Raw genomic sequence first — 15,079 nt, 5'->3', positions numbered from 1 at the left:
GATTGTGTCTCCCTCTTATTCTATCTCTCCTGTCTCTTTCTAATTGTGCCTTTATGGTTCTGAGACCCTTGTTGCTTGTACCTGCTCACCTGTCTCATTCTTTCTGTCTTCTCTCTTTGTGTTTCTGTGTGTAGGCATTTTCTCTTTCTCCCTTGTTTTCTTCTCTGGCGCCTTACGTTTTTTTTAACCGCTTGAATTTGTTTTGCCACATGTGTCCTTTTCCCCTTCACATTCAAATCTTGTAATTACACATATAAGGAAAAACGATCAAATCAACAGGCTTTGTGTCGCTGTAATCCCCATGGAGAATATTCTACAAAGGCAAGTTGACGTATATATTTCAGCAAACTGAACAAACACGAGCTTAAAATCTCCCTCAGATAGGTATGGTTTTTCCCTACTCTTCCGGCCCCCTCGCCTGAAGGTGTTGACTAATGCTGTGCTTGACTTCCACAGGTAGCCACAGCCCTTCAGTACATTATCCATGTGTGAGTTGTGACAGTGAGGTAGATTTCCGTCTGCACCATCTGGGAGTAAATCATGCCTTGGGCAATGTGCTGAATGACAAACCAAGCAGGGAGAATTGCCCGCTCAAAATAGATCCAGCCCGAATTTCATAAGAACATGAGAATTAGGAGCAGGAATAGCCAATACGGCCCCTCGAGCCTGCTCCGCCATTCAATAAAATCACGGCTGATCTTCGACCTCAACTCCACTTTCCCGCCCAATCCCCATATCCCTTGATTCCCCTAGAGTCCAAAAATCTATCGATCTCAGCCGGTTAAGCAACACCTCGATTTCAAAATTCTCATCCTTATTTTCAAATCCTTCCATGGTCTCGCCCCTCCCTATCTCTGTAATGTCCTCCAGCCCCCGCCCCCACACACCGAGATGTCTGCGCTACTCTAATTCTGCCCTCCTGAATATCCCTGATTATAATCACTCCACCATCGGTGGCCGTGCCTTCAGTTGCCTGGGCCCCAAGCTCTGGAACTCCCTGCCTCTCCACTTCTCTACCTCTTTCCTCCTTCAAAACGCTCCTTAAAACCTACCTCTTTGACCAAGCTTTTGGTCACCTGCCCTCATTTCTACTTATACAGCTCGGTTTTTAGCACATAATGCTCCTGTGAAGCGCCTCGGGACGTTTCACTACGTTAAAGGCGCTATAAAAATACAAGTTGTTGTTGTTAATTATACTCAAAGATTCATCACCCACAGCCCTCTGGGGCAGAGAATTCCAAAGATTCACCACCCTCTGAGTGAAGAAATTCCTCCTCATCTCAGTCCTAAATGGCCGACCCCTTACCCTGAGACTGTGACCCCTGGTTCTAGACATCCCAGCCCGGGGGGAAACACCCTCCCTGCATCTACCCTGTCAAGCCCCCTCAGAATCTTGTATGTTTCAATGAGATCACCTCTCATTCTTCTAAACTCCAGAGAGTATAGGCCCAATCTACTCAATCTCTCCTCATAGGACAGTCCTATCATCCCAGGGATCAATCGAGTGAATTTTTGTTGCATTGCCTCTGAGGCAAGTATGTCCTTTCTCAGATAAGGAGACCAAAACTGTGCACATTACTACACTTAAGCTAATTCAGGAAATACGTCCAGGCAATAATTGGTGACCAGGCAGTACAAACAAAACTTTATCCTCGTGAGTGTTAATAAGCTGGCTGACAAAGACCAATCGAGGGATATGGGGATCGGGCGGGAAGGTGGAATTGAGGTCGAAGATCAGCCGTGATCTCATTGAATGGCGGAGCAGGCTCGAGGGGCTGTGTTGTCTACTCCTGTTCCTAATTCTTATGTTTTTATTGTTATCTGTTGTACAAGCTAAGAATGACCTGCCTTTCATATGCACATAGCACAAGTTATAACGAGGGCTAGGATATAGTTCTTTTCCAGCAAATGTTCTTCTTTAATGTTCTCATTTGGCAATACAACCTCTGCCTTCTCTTTATAGGTATGCAGAACCAAAGAGATAAAATAAGATTGAAAGGCACCTGGGGATCCATCATTTACTTGAGCTCTCAGCTCTGGTTAATATAAGCCTCCCCCCTCGGGTAACCTAACATTGGACATTTAAATTCTAATAGGTCTTGCCAGCTGCTACAGGCATTAGGCTTCCACTCACAGCTAAAAATGTGAAGCCATATTCCAGCCTGTAATCACTGGTCAGAGCCAGATTAAAAATTCATAGAATCAGAGAAATTTACAGCATGGAAGGAGGCCATTCGGCCCATCGTGTCCGCGCCGGCCGACCAAGAGCGACCCAGCCTAATCCCACTTTCCAGCTCTCGGTCCGTAGCCCTGTAGGTTACGGTACTTCAAATGCACATCCAAGTACTTTTTAAATGTGGTGAGGGTTTCTGCCTCTGCCACCCTTTCAGGCAGTGAGTTCCAGACACCCACCACCCTCAAATCCCCTCTAAACCTCCTACCCATAAATCGATGCCCCCTGGTTGTTGACCCCTCTGCTAAATGAAATAGGTCCTTCCTGTCCATTCTATCTAGGCCCCTCATAATTTTATACACCTCAATAAGGTCTACCCTCAGCCTCCTCTGTTCCAAAGAAAACAACCCCAGCCTATACAATCTTTCCTTATTGCTAAAATTCTCCAGTCCCGGCAACATCCTGGTAACTCTTGGACCCCTGGGCACCAAGAGGATTCGGGGCCCCCCTGCACCCCCTGCACAACCCCACCGCCATATCGATCCATTCAAATACAAACATGAACTTCAACAGCAAGCATCAGTATTAACGTCAGAATGAATCTGCTGACTCTGCCTTGCCCTCTTGTGAGAGTAGTTTTCACTGCGAGAATATTTTGATCCAGTGGTTGTACGCAGTTTTCCTGCATTATTGCGAGTTTCGCCAGGAGACACACATTTGCGCAGGATGTTGGGCATGGGCCTTATTGGCCTGTGCATTAATCCACCCCTGTTCAGTTTTCAGCGACTGCAATTGGAGCGATGACAGGAAGACAAATCGGGGAAAGTGGTGCACGCAGATCACGGATCTCCTATTGAGTCCCACTCCCCTGAGGTCTTCTGCAACAATATAGATGTGCTTTTTTAGCCCAGGAACATCTTAGATTCATTTAGCAGTTAGCTTCACCCTGTGGCCAAACTGTCTACAGTTTTCTAAAATCCAAGACAAGCAGCCACTCTCCCTCTCACAAGCACCTAATAAATACCCATTTTGTAGTTTGCTATTGTCTAAATAGTCCACAGCATGCATCCTGTCCTAAAAGATTTTAAACCTAAGTCGTACAGTGAACTTAGATTGAAAAAACTATCAACACAGAGGAGGCTGAGGGGGATTGACAGGGTAGATGCAGGGAGGATGTTTCCCCCGGGCTGGGGAGTCTAGAACCAGGGGGTCACAGTCTCAGGATAAGGGGTCGGCCATTTAGAACTGAGACGAGGAGGAATTTCTTCACTCAGAGGGTAGTGAATCTTTTGAATTCTCTGCCCCAGGGGGCTGTGGAGGCTCAGTCTTTGAGTATAATCAAGGCTGAGATTGATAGAATTTTGGACTCTAGGGAAATCAAGGGATATGGGGATCGGGCGGGAAAGTGGAGTTGAGGTTGAAGATCAGCCATGATCTTATTAAATGGCGGAGCAGGCTCGAGGGGCCGAATGGCCAACTCCTGCTCCTATTTCTTATGTTCTTATGCTGTATTTCTGTACTGCCACGAGTGAGATACAAATGGCGTGGTATAGCCATGGGCTGCATGGGGGCAAAGTACAGCGCGAGTCGGTCCGGGAGGGCGATTGGATTAGACGTTACCATACGCAGGCCGGTGATTGGAGCGTGGGCAGGTACAGCAGGTGCAGCGAGAGATTGCAGAGCGACATGATTGGGGCCGAGGAGAGGCATGAGTTGGGGGCCCAGAAGAGCCGAGGGCCCAGGGGCAGCACAGGCCCAGCCCACACTGTGCGATATGTGTGCGCACTAGGACCGTGCAGCAGAGCTGGTCTCCAGTCGTCCTGGTTAATCCTTGCCACTGGACCAAGACCTAGCTCTGTCAAGCCCGTGTGGTGGCTGGTGTGCAACGGTCACCCCACGTTAAAAAAATCCACTCACAGGCATCTTCCACCCTTCAGGATGTAGTTCGGAACCTGGAATATTAGGTCCTTCATTGAAACACCTGTGAACTCACTGAACTCAACCCTTTTTGGCGTGGAAGCAAGTCATCCTCGATTCGAGAGACTGCCTAAGAAGAAGACAATGACAAATCATTACAGCATTGGCTCTTGCCAAAGGTACTTCGAAACTACAGTTCATTTACACGCACAAAAGAAATGCATTGTGTCATCGATGGTGCAATCTACCTTTGTTTCCTTACCTTAATATGGTGATTTGAAAGGCACTCATGCGAGAGATTAATGTTTTTAATTAAGTAACTAAGGAGCGCAGTTATGGACCCTCTCCACAAGAGCATTATTGAATTAGAAATAGCAGCTTATTCTGTAATTGCTTGTTGGATAGGAAACAGCTAACTCCACTGTTGTAACGCCATCAGAGGCCTTTGGAATAGGAGCAGTGTTTATACCGAAGAGGGCTGATGCTGCCTGCTTTCCTCGACGGCTTTACTCCTCCTCCAAGTTCCTCCGCTCCTCTCCTGGACATGCGGACCTAAGCTGGGGTACTGTTGAACCGGTTCAGAGAGCATTTTGCTACCTCATCAAAGTGTTCGCTTTGATGGCGCGTGTTGGCAGGCGACTCAACTGGAAGGCGATCGTAATAAAAACACAAGATGCTGGAAATACTCCGCAGCAATGTTCCCTGGCCCACGCGGTCCCCTTTAACCACATTCAAAATTCCACTCATGCGCAGTTTGTCTATTTAAGAGCCCGTTCACTGGCTGCGCGGGATCGTCAGTGGCTGCCCAACTTAAAGAGGACATTGCTCCGTAGGCCAGGCCCCACAAACAGAAATGAGATAAATGACCAGGTAATCGACCAGACGGAGCCCTGCACTGTCAGAGGTGCATTTTTCGGATGAGACGTTAAACCGAGGCTCCGTCTGCTCTCTCAGGTGCATGAAAAAAAATCGCATGGCTTTATTCCAAAGAAGAGCAGGGGAGTTCTCTCCACTGTCATGGCCAATATTTATCAACATAATTAAAAAAACAGATTATCTGGTCATTATCACATTGTTGTTTGTGGGAGCTTGCTGTGCACAAATTGGCTGCTGCGTTTCCTACATTACAACAGTGACTACACTCCAAAAAGTACATCATTGGCTGTAAAATGCTTTGGGACGCCTATGGTCATGAAAGGCGCTATAGAAATGCAAGTTATTTTTTTCTGGCCCCAATGCTTGCTAATATTATTAATAGCTATCTCTGTTAAGGTATTGTCCCTTCCTTTCAAAACAACCATTGTCACCTCGTCCCAAAAATAGAAAGACTTGTATTTATACAGTGTTTTTCACAACCACCGGACATCTCAAAGCGCTTTACAACCAATGAAGTATTTTTGGAGTGTAGTCACTGCTCTGATGTAGAAAATGCGGCAACCAGTTTGCACACAGCAAGCTCCCACAAACAGTAATGTGATAATGACTCAGATAATCTGTTTAGTAATGTTGATTGAGGGATAAATATTGGTCAGGTCACCGGGGAGAACTCCCCTGCTCTTCTTCGAAACAGTGCAACGGGATCTTTTACGTCCACATGTAAGAGCAGATGTAGCCTCGGTTTACCATCTCATCCAAAAGATGGCACCTCCGACAGTGCAGCACTCCCTCAGTACTGCCTCTCTGACAGTACAGCTCTCCCTCAGTACTGCCCCTCCGACAGTGCAGTGTCCCTCAGTACTGCCCCTCCGACAGTGCAGCGCTTCCTCAGTACTGCCCCTCCGACAGTGCAGCGCTCCCTCAGTACTGCTCCTCCGACAGTGCAGCGCTTCCTCAGTACTGCCCCTCTGACAGTGCAGTGTCCCTCAGTACTGCCCCTCCGACAGTGCAGCGCTCCCTCAGTACTGCCCCTCCGACAGTGCAGCACTCCCTCAGTACTGCCCCTCCGACAGTGCGGCACTCCCTCAGTACTGCTCCTCCGACAGTGCAGCGCTCTCTCAGTACTGCCCCTCTGACAGTGCAGTGTCCCTCAGTACTGCCCCTCCGACAGTGCAGCGCTCCCTCAGTACTGCCCTCCGACAGTGCAGTACTCCCTCAGTACTGCCCCTCCGACAGTGCGGCGCTCCCTCAGTACTGCCCCTCCGACAGTACAGCATTCCCTCAGTACTGCCCCTCCGACAGTACAGCACTCCCTCAGTACTAAAGGCAGATAAATCTCCTGGACCTGATAGCTTGCATCCTAGGGTCTTAAGAGAAGTAGCGGCAGGGATTGTGGATGCATTGGTTGTAATTTACCAAAATTCCCTGGATTCTGGGGAGGTCCCAGCAGATTGGAAAACTACAAATATAACGCTCCTATTTAAAAAAGGAGGCAGACAAAAAGCAGGAAACTATAGACCAGTTAGCCTAACATCTGTGGTGGGAAAATGTTCGAGTCCATTATTAAAGAAGCAGTAGCAGGACATTTGGAAAAGCAAAATTCGGTCAGGCAGAGTCAGCATGGATTTATGAAGGGGAAGTTATGTTTGACAAATTTGCTGGAGTTCTTTGAGGATATAATGAACAGGGTGGATAAAGGGGAACCAGTGGATGTGGTGTATTTAGACTTCCAGAAGACATTTGACAAGGTGCCACATAAAAGGTCACTGCACAAGATAAAAGTTCACAGGGTTGGGGTAATATATTAGCATGGATAGAGGATTGGCTAACTAACAGAGAACAGAGAGTCGGGATAAATGGTTCATTCTCTGGTTGGCAACAGTAACTAGTGGGGTGCTGCAGGGATCAGTGCTGGGACCCCAACTATTTACAATCTAGATTAACAACTTGGAAGAAGGGACTGAGTGTAAAGTAGCCAAGTTTGCTGATGATACAAAGATGGGAGGAAAAGCAATGAGTGAGGAGGACACACAACATCTGCAAAAGGACATAGACAGGCTAAGTGAGTGGGCAAAAATTTGGCAAGTGGAGTATAATGTTGGAAAGTGTGAGGTCATGCTCTCTGGCAGAAAAAATGAAAGAGCAAGTTATCATTTAAATGGAGAAGTATTGCAAAGTGCCGCAGTACAGCGGGACCTGGGGGTACTTGTGCATGAAACATAAAAGGATAATATGCAGGTACAGCAAGTGATCAGGAAGGCCAATGGTATCTTGGCCTTTATTGCAGAGGAGATGGAGTATAAAAGCAGGGAAGTCTTGCTACAGCTATACTGTATAAGGTATTGGTGAGGCCACACCTGGAATACTGGAATACTGCGTGCAGTTTTGGTTTCCATATTTACAAAAGGATATACTTGCTTTGGAGGCAGTTCAGTAAAGGTTCACTCGGTTGATTCTGGGGATGAGGGGGTTGACTTATGAGGAAAGGTTGAAAAGGTTGGGCCTCTACTCATTGGAATTCAGAAGAATGAGAGGTGATCTTATCGAATGAGGGGGCTTAACAAGGTGGATGCAGAGAGGATGTTTCCACTGATGGGGGAGACTAGAATTAGAGGGCATGATCTTAGAATAAGGGGCCGCCCATTTAAAACAGAGATGAGGAGAAATTTCTTCTCTCAGAGGGTTGTAAATCTGAAGAATTCGCTGCCTCAGATAACTGTGGAAGTCGGGACATTGGATAAATTCAAGACAGAAATAGACAGATTCTTAAACGATAAGGGAATAAGGGGTTATGGGGAGCGGGCGGGGAAGTGGAGCTGAGTCCATGATCAGATCAGTCGTGATCTTATTGAATGGCGGAGCAGGCTCGAGGGGCTGTATGGCCTACTCCTGTTCCTATTTCTTATGTTCTTTTGTTCTTATAGAAAGAAACATAAAAATTTACAGCGCAGAAGGAGGCCATTTCGGCCCATCGTGTCCACGCCGGCCGACAAAAAGCCGCATGGCCCTTGGTCAGCAGCCCTGAAGGTTACATATAAACCTATGAATAACGACGGAAAGGCAATGAGCACCCGGCCCAACCAGTCCGCCCCACACAACTGCGACACCGTTTATACTGAAACACTCTACACTCCACCCCAAATGGATGCGTAATGCAAGATTTTTTTACATAAATAGGTAAATGTGCTCTGCAGTAATTTGGCTAAATTGGTAACCTTATAGTGAGCAGTATGAGTGGAGAAATCCCAAAGAGATTTGGGGCTGCACAACATAACGAAGCCAAGCCATTATAGAACGGTACCACAAGCCTCAAACTGAAGGACGTGAGTTTTATTTTGCTGCGGTGTGCTTTGCAGGCATGGGACGGAATATTTTATTCAACAAGTGACAGGCCCTCAGAAAGCCACGTGGGGACATCTACTGGTCACAAGGTGCAGAGCATATGGTTGAATGGGAATAAATTGACTTCAGAGTCATATATTGCAGTCATTTCCCTTTATGCCATTTTTAAACTGTTCTTTTCCTGCCCTTCAAGCCCTCTTGCAGTATTGCACCAACTGGATCCACATACTCCTCCATGACCAGCATTCAAAATCAATCTGGTGTTGCAGGTTGCATTCAAGTAAGTACAGAAAGGCAATGCTCGTTTCTTAGGTTCCAGCTCACTGCCTTCTCACCATGATTTCCGCACAGAAATAGCTCTCTATGCCTGCATTGAGTGCCACTCCGTGCTACTGATGACAGGTCTCAGAGAAGTATGACCCAGTTAGTGTACCGCAGTTAGTTAGCAATTCAGTCTCTCAGCCAATCTTCACAAAACTGAAGCAGGCAGATTTGAGTGACAGGCAGTTGTGGATCTTGAACTCCTTTACTGACTGCTTCATTCAGGAGTAAACACTCCATGTGAAGTACTGGATTAAAGACTTGTGTATGCATGTGTTTTATTTTGCGTTCATAAAAAAGATTCATGTACTATTATTATTGCATTATTAAAAGTTGGTAATTCACCTGGTCCAGATGGAATGCGTCCAAGGTTGCTGAAAGAAGCAAAGGCATTGGTCACAATCTTTCAAGCCTCATTGGGTACAGAGATAGTGCCAGAGGACTGGAGGGTTTCACATGTGTCACACAGCAAACATCAAGAAAGGATCAAATTCAGACACGATAACCAAACACTCATTCCTACTTTCAGTTGTGTCAAAATGCCACCAAAATGAGAACCTGCAACTTCTCTATTGTAATAGCCCACTAATTGGATGACAGTTTGGCTTCAGAGCTAGTTAGTTGACTTGTGAATCTAAGAACATAAGAACATAAGAAATAGGCGCAGGAGTCGGCCATTCGGCCCCTTGAGCCTGCTCCGCCATTCAATATCATGGCCGATCTTCGACCTCAACTCCACTTTCCCGCTCGATCCCCGTATCCCTCGATTCCCCGAGAGTCCAAAAATCTATCGATCTCTGCCTTGAATATACTCAATGACTCAGCATCCACAGCCCTCTGGGGCAGAGAATTTCAAAGATTCCCAATCCTCTGGGTGAAGGAATTCCTCCTCATCTCAGTCTTAAATGGCCGACCCCTTATCCTGAGACTGTGCTCTCTCGTTCTAGACTCTCCAGCAAGGGGAAAACAAGCTCTCAGCATCCCTGTCATAGAAACTTAGAAAATAGGTGCAGGAGCAGGCCATTGGGCCCTTCGAGCCTGCACCACCATTCAATAAGATCATGGCTGATCATGCAACTTCAGTACCCCACCCCAGCCTTCTCTCCAAACCCCCTGATCCCTTTAGACGGAAGGGCCATATCTAACTCCCTTTTGAATATATCCAACAAACTGGACTCAACAACTTTCTGTGGTAGAGAATTCCATTGGTTCACAATTCTCTGGGTGAAAAAGTTTCTCCTCATCTCAGTCCTAGATGGCTAACCCTTTATCCCTAGACTGTGACCCCTGGTTCTGGACTTCCCCAACATCGGGAACATTCTTCCTGCATCTAACCTGTCCAATCCCGTCAGAATTTTATATGTTTCTATGGGATCCTCTCTCATTCTTCTAAATTCCAGTGAATATAAGCCTAGTCGATCCAGTCTTTCTTCATATGTCAGTTCTGCCATCCTGGGAATCAGTCTGATGAACCTTCGCTGCACTCCCTCAATAGCAAGAATGTCTTTCCTCAGAGTAGGAGACCAAAACTGAACACAATATTCCAGGTGTGGCCTTACCAAGGCCCTGTACAACTGTAGTAAGACCTCCCTGCTCCTATATCAAATCCTCTTGCTATGAAGGCCAACATGCCATTTGCTTTCTTTACTGCCTGCTGTACCTGCATGCCTACTTTCAATGACTGGTGTACCATGACACTGGTAATGTGTAGTGTGATTGTTAAACCTTTTGCTAATAAACCAACTAGTTCTTAATAGCGATGTGCTGCTATGAATTCTTAAGCAAAGAACCCATGAAGCAAATACATTACACCTGCCGTTTAATTATCTCTTCAGGGGGTCCTGAGAGGACAAAGGTTGTCCCAGCCGATACTACGCTTTCCGTGATCAGTGGATTGCAAGAGAGTTCCACATACACCGTTCGAGTCTCGACCATGGTTGGAAGCAGGCAGGGAACGCCCATCGTTGCCTCGGCCCAGACACGTGAGTGCACTCGCTATTGTCGATTAAGGAACCGGACCGTTTCCAGGCCATGATGAGGCCTGCAGTGATAGGCCCCAAATGCTGTGATTGGATTCTGTAAGCGTGCAGACCGTATGAGCTTTTCCACCCTGACAATCTCAATGTCTATGTCTGCTCACATAGGAATGCATCATTACCCATTGGTTTAATAATATCAGTACAGGTCCAGTGGTCTCTCCCGGCATTGCTCACCAGGTTGAAAATGAGGCCAGTTTGGACATTGTTATATTACTGTGTATAGAATCATAGAAAAAAATCAATCCCCCTCAGAATCTTATATGGTTCAATGAGAGCACCTCTCATTCTTCTAAACTCCAGCGAGAATAGGCCCAAACTACTCAATCTCTTGTCAACTGTTAAATTTGTCCCAGATTATCGTTTCTAAAAGTTTCCCCACTACCGAGGTTAAAGTGACTGGCCTGTAGTTGCTGGGTTTATCCTTACACCCTTTTTTTGAGCAAGGGTGTAACATTTGCAATTCTCCAGTCCTCTGGCACCAGTCCCGTATCCAAGGAAGACTGGAAGACCATGCCCACCGAGGTGTCTCGGAGTATCCAGGGAGACCTTCGCTTCTAATTTCCCCATTGCTCCTTCAGGGAAATCCTTTACCATCTCTCTGCTAGTACGATTGAGACCAGTAGCAGTATGTAGAGGCATCACAGGTTGAAATCTAAGATTACGGCACATTTTGGAGCACCAATATGCTTCAGCATTGTGCTGCTATTATTTGGATTTTATCCCAAAGCTGAAATTAATGTTTATTCTGAGTAATTCTGTGCATCTTTCCAATTGTATTTTACTGTGCCATTAAAGATATACAGAATGTCAGGTTTACATGTGTATATTTAAAAGATGAAAAAGAAATTCAGTACTGACAGTCAAATGGATGACAGTGTTCAAAATTATTTTTATTGTACATATTACAGATGGAGCTTTAAGGAAAACTTTAGACTGAAGTGTCAAATGTAACTAAATAAGAAAGACGAGATGTCACAGCAAATTACGACACCATCCCCTCACTCAAACTCAATCCCACAAGAAATAAATTAGGTACTCTGTGTTTTTAAATGTCTCCTTTCTTTTTCTGAAGAAGCTAGCACTTTGCCTCCGAGTCAGATGGTCGTGGGTTCAAGTCCCACTCCAGAGAATTGGGCAAAAAAACCTAGGTTGACACTCCAGGGCAGTGCTGAGGGAGTGCTGCATTGTCGGAGGTGACGCCTTTTGGATGAGACTTGAAAACACATCCCATCTGCTCTCTCGGGTGTCCGGGTCAATATTTGCCCCTCAATCAACATAACAAAAACAGATTATCTGGTCATTACCACATTGCTGTGTGTGGGAGCTTGATGTGTGCAAATTGGCTGCTGCGTTTCCCACATTACAACAGTGACTACACTCCAAAAGTATTTCACTGGCTGTAAGGAACCTTGGGATGCCCTGATTCATGAAAGGCGCTATATAAATGCAAGACCGTCTTTCCTGGCTAAAGTGGCCATTCTTCACGTGTGAGCCTATCTCGTGTGTTGACTGCCTATTCATCTGTGCTGTGCATCACATCGAAGCCTGATCCTGTCCTCATCCAGCGTCCATATCGGCAGGTTTTCTAGCAGGTGGCCCTGGATAGCTATCAGGAGCAGGGAGGCAGGCTGAAGTCACAACCTTCCAAGACTGTTACCGTATTACATAAGAACATAAGAAATAGGAGCAGGAGTCGGCCATTCGGCCCCTCGAGTCTGCTCCGTCATTCAATGGGATCATGGCTGACCTGATCATGGACTCAGCTCCACTTCCCTGCCCGCTCCTGATAACCCTTTACTCCCTTATCGCCCAAAAATCTGTCTATCGCCACCTTAAATATATTCAATGACCCAGCCTCCACAGCTCTCTGGGGCAGAGAATTCCACAGATTCACAACACTCTGAGAGAAGAAATTCCTCTTCATCTCCGTTTTAAATGGGCGGCCATTTGTCCCCTAGTTTTAGTTTCCCCTATGAGTGGGAATATCTTCTCTGCATCCAGCTTGTCAAGCCCCCTCATTATCTTATATATTTCGATAAGGTCACCTCTCATTCTTCTGAACTCCAATGTGTATAAGCCCAACTTACTCAACCTTTCTTCATATTGGTTTGACACAGTTGGTAGAACTCTGTTGCAATTACCTCAGTCATCCAGGCATACTTTATTTTAATTCTCAGTTGCCTCCATGTTGCCCGTTCCCCTCTTGTCATCATAGGTAGTCCCTTGAAGCGAGGATGACTTATCCAAAAAAAGGATAAGTTCGCAGGTGTTCTAATGAAGGACCTAATATTCTGGATCCTGAACTACATCCTGAAGGGTGGAAGATGCCTGTGGGTGGATTTTTTTTAACGTGGGGTGACCGTTGCACACCAGCCACCACACGGGCTTGACAGAGCGAGGTCTTGGTCCAGTGGCAAGGGTTAACCAGGACTGGAGACCAGCTCTGCTGCACGGACCCAGTGCGCGCACACATATCGCAGTGTGGGCTGGGCCCGTGCTGCCCCTGGAACCCTGGCCCCGAACTTACGCCTCTCCCGGGCCCCGATCACATGCCTCTACAATCTCTCGCTGCTCCTTCGCCCCAACCTCGCCGCTCCCGCTGTATCTGCCCACGCTCCAATCACCGATCTGGACCTTGATGACGTCACTCTTCACTACCGTCGCAGCTCATGCTGCCCCTGAAGTGGCCTCTACGCTGCCCACACACAAGTGCTGGCACCACATGTGATGCAGGCAACAATACTATCAAAGAAAGCACCTCGAATATGCCAATCATTCTCATCATTCAAGAAGGTGATCATGTGCGACAAGAGGGCATCATTAGCCTTTTGACGTCCAAAGAACACACAAAGCCGAGTTATACCATTCTCCATTAAAGTCTGTTTCACTATATTTTCTGGGTCACTCAACAGTGTCACCACCTTTTGCTGAATCATCTCATGAAGAGCTTGCAATTCTGAGTCATAGTTTTCATTGGGGTGTAACTTTTCTTCTGTTTCCTTTCCATTTAGCTCACTTTCCAAATTCAAATTATTTAATTGGACTTTAGAAATCCACGTATGTTGCCCGTTCCCCTCTCCAGCCCATATATGTTGCCCGTTCCTCTCTCCAGACCATGTATGTTGCCCGTTCCTCTCTCCAGCCCACGTATGTTGCCCGTTCCTCTCTCCAGCCCATGTATGTTGCCCGTTCCCCTCTCCAGCCCACGTATGTTGCCCGTTCCCCTCTCCAGCCCATGTATGTTGCCCGTTCCCCTCTCCAGCCCATATATGTTGCCCGTTCCTCTCTCCAGACCACGTATGTTGCCCGTTCCCCTCTCCAGCCCATGAATGTTGCCCGTTCCCCTCTCCAGCCCATATATGTTGCCCGTTCCTCTCTCCAGACCATGTATGTTGCCCGTTCCTCTCTCCAGACCACGTATGTTGCCCGTTCCTCTCTCCAGACCATGTATGTTGCCCGTTCCTCTCTCCAGCCAACGTATGTTGCCCGTTCCTCTCTCCAGCCCACGTATGTTGCCCGTTCCCCTCTCCAGCCCACGTATGTTGCCCGTTCCTCTCTCCAGCCCACGTATGTTGCCCGTTCCCTTCTCCAGCCAACGTATGTTGCCCGTTCCTCTCTCCAGCCCACGTATGTTGCCCATTCCTCTCTCCAGACCACGTATGTTGCCCGTTCCCCTCTCCAGCCCACGTATGTTGCCCGTTCCCCTCTCCAGACCACGTATGTTGCCCGTTCCCCCTCTCCAGCCCATGTATGTTGCCTGTTCCCTCTCCAGACCATGTATGTTGCCCGTTCCTCTCTCCAGACCATGTATGTTGCCTGTTCCCCTCTCCAGACCATGTATGTTGCCCGTTCCCCTCTCCAGCCCACATGTTGCCCGTTCCTCTCTCCAGACCATGTATGTTGCCCGTTCCCCTCTCCAGACCATGTATGTTGCCCGTTCCCCTCTCCAGACCATGTATGTTGCCTGTTCCCTCTCCAGACCATGTATGTTGCCCGTTCCTCTCTCCAGACCATGTATGTTGCCCGTTCCCCTCTCCAGACCATGTATGTTGCCCGTTCCCCTCTCCAGCCCACATATGTTGCCCGTTCCTCTCTCCAGCCCACGTATGTTGCCCGTTCCTCTCTCCAGCCCACGTATGTTGCCCGTTCCCCCTCTCCAGCCCATGTATGTTGCCTGTTCCCTCTCCAGACCATGTATGTTGCCCGTTCCTCTCTCCAGACCATGTATGTTGCCTGTTCCCTCTCCAGACCATGTATGTTGCCCGTTCCTCTCTCCAGACCATGTATGTTGCCCGTTCCCCTCTCCAGACCACAAATGTTGCCAGTTCCTCTCTCCAGCCCACGTATGTTGCCCGTCCCTCTCTCCAGCCCACGTATGTTGCCCGTTCCTCTCTCCAGCCCACGTATGTTG

Source organism: Pristiophorus japonicus, chromosome 24, assembly GCF_044704955.1.
Source record: "Pristiophorus japonicus isolate sPriJap1 chromosome 24, sPriJap1.hap1, whole genome shotgun sequence".
NCBI classification, from domain to species: domain Eukaryota; kingdom Metazoa; phylum Chordata; class Chondrichthyes; family Pristiophoridae; genus Pristiophorus; species Pristiophorus japonicus.
The sequence above is the reverse complement of the archived record's forward strand: the minus strand, read 5'-3'. Positions refer to the sequence as shown.